Here is a 9823-nt window from a genome sequence, read left to right as displayed (position 1 = left end):
ATTTGTCACTGAAGTGCACATTCTCTTTGTTTTCTCTAAATAGCATAACAGCAGATGTATCTACACTTTACAATTACTTCTTCCTAACTGAAATATATTTGTCGCTCACCACATTCTATTTCAAATGACCCTAAAACAGTCTACATTTCAAGAATGGTTGCCACAAAAGGTTACTTATTAACATTTATTGATGTGGTAATTTCTTTCCTCATTTCATTACATTTCTGTAGGTATAATACTTTCACCACTAATTCTTGAATTGTGTTGTTGTTTCCTGAGACATATAATCTTCTGTTCATATTTAGAAACTGTATTACTAGTAGAAGCACAAGCTACATCCTTTGTAGACATGTTTCATGGACATGAGAGATGTGCATAACTTCACACTCTAGATGGCAGACACATAGCACTACAACTTCCAAATGGCATGGACACACACCACCAGGAAGATGACATAATTCTTACAGTAGTGAACTGACATTAACACATAACTCCGTCATGTGACAATAACCATTTCTAATAAAACTTACACTTAATGGATTTAGTTTTTCCACTCTACAGTTGTGTAACCCATCCTAGACAATAGGTTTGTGGGACATATAATCAACAGCACTAACAAGAGATGTCTAATGTGTACAAAGAAGATTAGAATGATTGGTTATATGTCTGTGTAACCTATGGGTGAGTGTCAAGCATATACCGAAAAACTTGAACTGGCAGACTCCTGTGGAAAGATGTTAACTATTCAGCAAAAAGCCACCTTAAGAGTTTCAAGAACCAGTATTAAAAGGGGAATTGAGGAGTATGAAACAGCCCCTTACACTTGGCTTCAATATGAACCACAACAACAGCATGAGACTAATTATAGCCTGCACAGATGGATTTAATTACATATTTGTCTTAGACTCAACGTTCAAATGGCCTGGGATGATAATATGTGGTACAATGGAAGGTACTCCTTGCCATGGACTTCACAGTGATTTGCAGGGTGCGGATGGAGATGAAGATGCAAGTTGCAGTTTTTCTGTTGCATAGCCAGCTGATAGTGTTCTCTGAAATCAGCGAAGTAGCTTAAATATTTAGTATGATTCAGAAGGTAGAAATAAGTCTTGTAGTGCTGGTGGAATATAAATAATTAATCAAGTAAAGGTAACAACTCACTGAGTACTAGACTCACTGGTTTGTGTAATGGATCCTTCAGCATTGCCAATTCAGTGATAAATCTTATTTTGTAGTTAGTTTGCATTGATTCCCACATTACATCTTCATCTTGTTGGTTTTTAGTCAGTGTCATTATCTTCTATGGAGAGTGTTACTGGTCTCAAGTCATTGTCCTTGTACCAAGAAATATTAAATGGTCAAGGGACTGTTATGTGTGTAACTTCCAGTGGTTATTCCAATAAATGCATCTACATCTACATCCATACTCCGCAAGCCACCTGACGGTGTGTGGCGGAGGGTACCCTGAGTACCTCTATCGCTTCTCCCTTCTATTCCAGTCTCGTATTGTTTGTGGAAAGAAGGATTGTCTGTATGCTTCTGTGTGGGCTCTAATCTCTCTGATTTTATTCTCACAGTCTCTTCGCGAGATATATGTAGGAGGGAGCAATATACTGCTTGACTGTTTGATGAAGGTATGTTCTCGAAACTTTAACAAAAGCCCGTACCGAGCTACTGAGCGTCTCTCCTGCAGAGTCTTCCACTGGAGTTTATCTATCATCTCTGTAATGCTTTCACGATTACTAAATGATCCTGTAATGAAGTGCGCTGCTCTCTGTTGGATCTTCTCTATCTCTTCTGTCAACCCTATCTGGTACAGATCCCACACCGCTGAGCAGTACTCAAGCAGTGGGAGATCGAGTGTACTGTAACCTACTTCCTTTGTTTTCAGATTGCATTTCCTTAGGATTCTTCCAATGAATCTCAGTCTGGCATCTGCTTTACCAACGATCAACTTTATATGATCATTCCATTTTAAATCACTCCTAATGCGTACTCCCAGATAATTTATGGAATTAACTGCTTCCAGTTGCTGACCTGCTATTTTGTAGCTAAATGATAAGGGATCTATCTTTCTATGTATTCACAGCACATTACACTTGTCTACATTGAGATTCAATTGCCATTCCCTGCACCATGCGTCAATTCGCTGCAGATCCTCCTGCATTTCAGTACAATTTTCCATTGTTACAACCTCTCGATACACCACAGCATCTGCAAAAAGCCTCAGTGAAGTTCCGATGTCATCCACCAGGTCATTTATGTATATTGTGAACAGCAACGGTCCCATGACACTCCCCTGTGGCACACCTGAGATCACTCTTACTTCAGAAGACTTCTCTCCATTCAGAATGACATGCTGCGTTCTGTTATCTAGGAACTCCTCAATCAAATCACACAATTGGTCTGATAGTCCATATGCTCTTACTTTGTTCATTAAACGACTGTGGGGAACTGTATCGAACGCCTTGCGGGAGTCAAGAAACACGGCATCTACCTGGGAACCCGTGTCTATGGCCCTCTGAGTCTCATGGACGAATAGCGTGAGCTGGATTTCACACGACCGTCTTTTTCGCAACCCATGCTGATTCCTACAGAGTAGATTTCTAGTCTCCAGAAAAGTCATTATACTTGAACATAATACGTGTTCCAAAATTCTACAACTGATTGACGTTAGAGATATAGGTCTATAGTTCTGCACATCTGTTTGGCATCCCTTCTTGAAAACGGGGATGACCTCCGCCCTTTTCCAATCTTTTGGAATGCTATGCTCTTCTAGAGACCTACGGTACACCGCTGCAAGAAGGGGGGCAAGTTCCTTCGCGTACTCTGTGTAAAATTGAACTGGTATCCCATCAGGTCCAGCGGCCTTCCCTCTTTTGAGCGATTTTAATTGTTTCTCTATCCCTCTGTCGTCTATTTCGAGATCTACCATTTTGTCATCTGTGTGACAATCTAGAGAAGGAACTACAGTGCAGTCTTCCTCTGTGAAACAGCTTTGGAAAAAGACATTTAGTATTTCGGCCTTTAGTCTGTCATCCTCTGTTTCAGTACCATTGTGGTCACAGAGTGTCTGGACATTTTGTTTTGATCCACCTACCGCTTTGACATAAGACCAGAATTTCTTAGGATTTTCTACCAAGTCAGTACATAGAAATTTACTTTCGAATTCATTGAACGCCTCTCGCATAGCCCTCCTCACACTACATTTCGCTTCGCGTAATTTTTGTTTGTCTGCAAGGCTTTGGCTATGTTTACGTTTGCTGCGAAGTTCCCTTTGCTTCCGCAGCAGTTTTCTAACTCAGTTGTTGTAGCACGGTGGCTCTTTTCCATCTCTTACGATCTTGCTTGGCACATACTCATCTAATGCATATTGTACGATGGTTTTGAACTTTGTCCACTGATCCTCAACACTATCTGTACTTCAAACAAAACTTTTGTGTTGAGCCATCAGGTACTCTGTAATCTGATTTTTGTCACTTTTGCTAAACAGAAAAATCTTCCTACCTTTTTAAAAATGTCGATTTACGGCTGAAATCATCGATGCCGTAATCGCTTTATGATCGCTGATTCCCTGTTCTGCGTTAACTGTTTCAAATAGCTCGGGTCTGTTTGTCACCAGAAGGTCTAATATGTTAGCGCAATGAGTCGGTTCTCTGTTTAACTGCTCAAGGTAGTTTTCCGATAAAGCACTTAAAAAAATTTCACTGGATTCTTTGTCCCTGTCACCCGTTATGAACGTTTGAGTCTCCCAGTCTATATCTGGCAAATTAAAATCTCCACCCAGAACTATAACATGGTGGGGAAATCTACTCGAAATATTTTCCAAATTATCCTTCAGGTGCTCAGCCACAACAGCTGCTGAGCCAGGGGGCCTATAAAGACATCCAATTACCATATCTGAGCCTGCTTTAACCGTGACCTTCACCCGAATCATTTCACATTTCGGATCTCCGTCAATTTCCTTCGATACTATTGCACTTCTTATCACTATAAACATGCGTCCCCCTTCACTGTCCAGCCTGTCTCTGTGGTATACATTCCAATCTGAGTTAAGAATTTCATTACTGTTTACGTCTGGTTTCAGTCAACTTTCTGTCCCTAGTACTATATGGGCATTATGACCGTTTATAAATGAGAGCAGTTCTGGAACCTTTCTATAGACACTCCTGCAGTTTACTATTAGCACATTAATATTGTTATTCCCTGTTGCATTTTGCCTACTCCTACCTTGCCGTGTCTCAGGAGGCGTCTTGTCGGGCCTAGGGAGGGAATTCTCTAACCTAAAAAAACCCCCATGTGCACTCCACACGTACTCCACTACCCTTGTAGCCGCTTCCGGCGTGTAGTGCACACCTGACCTATTCAGGGGGACCCTACATTTCTCCACCCGATAGCAGAGGTCGAGAAATTTGCACCCCAGATCTCCGCAGAATCGTCTGAGCATCTGGTTTAAGCCTTCCACTCGGCTCCAAACCAGAGGACCGCGATCAGTTCTGGGAACGATACTACAAATAGTTAGCTCTGATTCCACCCTGCGAGCGAGGCTTTCCGCCTTCACCAATTCCGCCAACCGCCTGTACGAACTGAGGTTGACCTCTGAACCCAGATGGCAGGAGTCATTGGTGCTGACATGAGCAACAATTTGCAGTCGGGTGCACCCAGTGCTCTCTATCGCCGCCGGTAGGGCCTCCTCCACATCTTGGATGAGACCCCACGGCAAGCAGACAGAGTTAACAGTGGCCTTCTTCCCCGACCTTTTCGCTATTTCCCTAAGGGGCTCCATCACCCGCCTAACGTTGGAGCTCCCAATAACCAATAAACCCCTCCCACTGTGTGCCTGCTCGGACCTTGCTGAAGGAGCAGCCACATGTCCACTCACTGGCAGAGCGGGCGATGCCACACGGCCAGCCTCCACATTTACCCTCCGCCTTGTGCGCCGCGAACGCCACTGAACCCGCCACTCCCTTTTGGGAGAGGGTGGCCCAACCGCGCCCGGTACCCGCGAAGATGTCTCGACAGGAATGACAGTGGGTGAAGCATGTAACACCTGGGGTGTACCTTGCGACGTACCAGACTCCCCACTGCCGCTACACTCCGAGGCAGCAGCCTGAAGACAGCTGACCGCGGCCATCAACACGTTCAGCTGTTCGCGAACAGTGGCCAGCTCCTCCTGCGTCCATACACAGCAGTCACACATCATATCCATCCTAAGGAATCAATTTACTGAAGAGAGTTAATCAACTTTTAACTAGACTGCTAATTCACTAAAGGTGGCTGACTATTGACTAAACTGTGATTGCTAGCCACTTCTTGTAGAAAACAAAGAAAATAGCACTATCTGTCTCTGGACTGTATTGAAAACAAACACTAGCACTACTGGCACTATGGTTGACAAAGGGACTCTCTCTGACTGTATTCAAAACAAACACAAGATCTATGGAACACTATTAATAGCACTCGACAAATAAAGCTTCCTAAAAGTGAAAACACACGGAAAAAGAAGTGACAAGTAAGAAAAATACGGTTAATACTTAAATTAAGGTAGCTTGCTGCACAGCAGACGTGAAGCAGACGGCGGTTAGGATGACACTGCAGTTCATGAAATCTGAAATAGATACATTCTTCATTGTTTCCATACTCAGCAGTACCAATTCTACAAATCAATATTAAGACTTGTGGAGACTATCGACCAAGTCACATGTAATATCTTTGTTTTGGCAAGCTCTTTGTGGGGGTCAGTGGCTGCGCGCGAAAGATTACACACGTGAACAGAGAATCAAGAATGTATATAACTGTAGATGTGTGCTTCAGAGTAATAAAATAGCGCTTATTACAAGTGGTCTAGTGTGCATTGTTGGATTCGTCAATCCTACAACACTAAAACCCATACTGGTGACCCCAAATTTTGTTCACGAGTGCTACAATGAATTCTCGTACCATCGAGCGGTACACAATGGATCGATTTCCACCCTCTACACCGCACACATGCCAACTAAGTTTCCCAATGGATGCTTCGGCATGGTTTTCCAATTATCCGCTGTGTGTTCGCAATAGTTTGATGCTGTTCCCGAACACACCTACTAGCTGTACTGAACAGGACAGTGCTTCTGCATTCCCACAGGCACATGTGCCGGCATTAGGTACGAACAATAACTTCCCGTTACCGTACATGAATCACCAGTCATGTGGCAGTGTTTTGTAGCAACAGAACATTTTTTGCGTACAAAACTTTGAATGCAAATCTTTTACGTCAAATATAAACTTTCCACGTGTTCCGAGTGCTCGACAATGGCTGACACAATGTGCTCAAACCCCAGCGATGATGTTTATGGGTTTTCCAAGTGCCATTGTGAACTTTCCACCCAAATCAGTGACAGTACAGATCAAGCCAGATGCTCAAGATGGGAAATTACATGTTTATCCCAGAACTCCCCCGCACACTACCAACGTCTGCTTCACGAGTGTTTCTGACAGCACACGCCATTCCTGCCAGGTCTCCTTCATGTGTTCTACAAACATTAGGTGATTTTAACAATTTTAATACACCTGTAGGGGAGGGGCCCGGAAACTGTACTCTGTCATTCTCTGCACATCAGTCAACTATCGTCGACTCTACTCCATTCTAGGCCTATTGGCGTTACTCTGTCAAATGCACAATTCGTTGCATGTTTCCAAACTAATAACGTGACGCAATTCAGGCGCTATGTACTGTGTTGCACCGCACAGATGCCTATCACTTAATACTTATTCACCTCACACACCAGGATGCTTGTACGTGAAAGACACAGTGTCTTGCCTTTCATTTCTAGTTGACACGGAGGCCAAGGTTAGTGTGATACCTTTGTTTCCAGGTATTAAATTAGAGCATCAGACTTGCCTCCTGCTTCGAGCTGCCAATAAGTCCCTGATAGAATCTCATGGAATAACTAATTTAAGCCTTTAACAGCAGGACATTAATACCCCCTTACAGTGGAATTTCGTTATCGCGGAGGTAGATGAACCCGTGCTCAGGGTAGATTTTCTCTTAGCCCACGCACAGTCACCCAACCTACAATGGAGTGCACTAACCTTTAACTTGATAGACCATACCACGAGTTTAGGTATCTCTTCCCTCTCATCCAAGAGCGCCACTCTATTGTGTGAGCTGTTGCACTGCTCTCTCTTAGATCACACGCCGACGAACTTCGGGACAGCAATGAAGCCCTCCGCTTATGCATCGCTGCCGTGCAAGCCCAGCTCATGGACGCTTATAAGCAAGTCACCCAGCTGTCACATTTAGCCATGCGCCCAACCCCTGCACCGCTTCCTCGCACCTGCTGCCGATGCTGCATGACATTTCTACTGCCGGACAGAAGCTGTGCCTTTGACACTACTAAGTACCCCACCGAGCTCTACAACAAGGACTACCAGTGGATCACCGCCACTGCAGCTGACCCACCGGCCTGGGATGCACACGTGTGTGCATTATAGGTTAGTCATAGTGCATTGGGTGCAGGTCCATCACCCCCACCGGTGTTCGCAATCAACAACGGTACTGTCCACAGAATCAATACGACAGAAGGCCGACCGGTACGTGCAAAGGCTAGGCGTTTAAATCTGGAAAAACTTAAACACGCCAAAGCTATTATTCAGGAACTTATAGATAAAAGGACTCTTCGTTCTTCTTCTAGTAATTGGTCATCACCCATTCATTTGGTGCCCAAGAAAGATGACACTTTCCGCCTCTGCAGTGACTATCAGGTGCTTAACACCAGAACAATTCTAGATAATTATCCCATCCCAAATATTCAAGACTTTGCTTCCCAACTGCACGGGGCACAAATTTTCAGTGTAATCGACTGTCACAAGGCGTATCATCAACTGCCAATGGCACCAGAGGACGTTGAGAAAACCGCTATCATCACCCTGTTTGGGTTGTTTGAATATTTGTTTATGCCGTTTGGCCTTAAAAATGCTGCAAAGACATGGCAACGGTTCATTGACTCATTGGTCAGAAAACTGAACTTTGCATACACATATCTGGATGACTTGTTAATTTTTACTTCCTCCCCCGAGGAACATGAACTCCATTTAAATACAGTGTTCCACCTATTAAAAGCAAATGGTGTCGCAGTGAACAATTCTAAGTCACAACTCCGCTGCACTATTTTCACTTTTCTGGGCCATGGGGTTTCCGCCAAAGGCATCAGCCCCTTACCCAAAGGGGTCGAGGCCATTAGTACGGTGCCTTTGCCCAAAGATTTTCAGGGTCTCCACCACTTTCTTGGAACAGTAAATTACGACGACAAACACATCCCCCACACCACCAACATACAAGCCTCACTGACAGATGTTCTCTCAGGAAGAAACACTTCAGGGTCTTGAGCAGTCACACTGACTCCAGATACGCGTTGCACATTTCATAACCTAAAGTCAGCCTTACAGACAGCCGTTACGCTGGCTCACCCCATTCCTGATGCTCCCATCTCACTTACTACAAACACGAGTGATACAGCAGTGGGGGCAGTACTTCAGCAATCCGTGGGTTCTGTTGTACAGCCGCTCAGATTTTTCTCCCACAAACTGTCCACTTCCCAACGTAAATGGTTGACCTTCGACTGGGAACTGTTTGCTATTTACGCCACTATCAAATATTTCCAAGACAATATTGAAGGTCGCCATCTCATGGTATTTATAGACCACGAGCTTTCTGTAAACCAGGCAAGGACTCATCCCCAAAACACTTTTGGCAGATGGACCTCATATGTCAGTTTATGAATGACATACATTATATCAGAGGGGCAGACAGAGTTGCCGCTGATTTTCTATCTCGTATGTCGGTTTTATCTTCACAACTGGACCTCAGTGAACTCCCTAAATTGCAGACAGAGGACACAGCTCGCCGCATTGCACTCCGATGTTAAAACAGGACTCAAACTAGAGTTACGGACTCTTCCTGGGTTTTCATCACCGATCTGGTGTCACATTTCAACAGGATGCATATGTCCGGTGATTCGTGCACCTCTCCACTGGGAAATTTTTAATAGTATCCATGACTTTGCACACCCTGGCATTTGTGCCACCACACGTCTGGTATCTGAACATTTCGTTTGGCCCTGGGTGATGAAACAACATCGCAGTTGGGCACGAGCATGTGTGGCTTTTCAGCATGCAAAAGTAGGATGTCACGCACAGCCCCCTAGGGGTACGTTCAATGTAGCAAAAAGATTCCAGTACATACACATCGATATCATCGGGCCTTTACCCCCCTCGGGCCCCTTCCATTACATACTGTCCACCATTGACAGGTTTACCCGCTGGGTGGAGGTTATTCCTCTCACTACTATCACAGCCGATGCAGTGGCCCAAGCCCTTTTATTAATGTGGATCTTACGCTTCAGCTGCCCAGTTTATATCACCACTGACCAGGGCCGCTAGTTTGAGCCCGCCCTGTGCCAACAGCTTTGTGAACTGTGTGGGGTGAAACGATTTAGCATACCACCCCCAGAGCAATGGGCTTGTCGAACGCTGGCATCGAATGCTTAAAGCTTCCCTGATGTGCCATGGAGGTGGGCTGACACCTTACCGTGGGTAATGTTAGGTGTTCCGGCCCTTGTACAAAGAGGACCTTGGTGCATCCCAGGAAGAAGTACTGTACAGAGAACCCCTCACACTTCCAGCAGAGCTAGTTGAGCCTTCACTTCCTCCAGATCAAATCTGCAACTCGACATTCATTGGGCATGTTAAGGAGCTAATTGCTAACATTTGCATGCCTCCATCTCGACTGCACTCGCTCCCTCCCGTACTTCTGCATAATGACTTGGCGTCGTGCACTCACGTC

Source organism: Schistocerca piceifrons, chromosome 2 (genome assembly GCF_021461385.2).
Source record: "Schistocerca piceifrons isolate TAMUIC-IGC-003096 chromosome 2, iqSchPice1.1, whole genome shotgun sequence".
In the NCBI taxonomy this organism is placed as follows: Eukaryota; Metazoa; Arthropoda; class Insecta; order Orthoptera; family Acrididae; genus Schistocerca; species Schistocerca piceifrons.
This window is presented reverse-complemented; position numbering follows the sequence as displayed.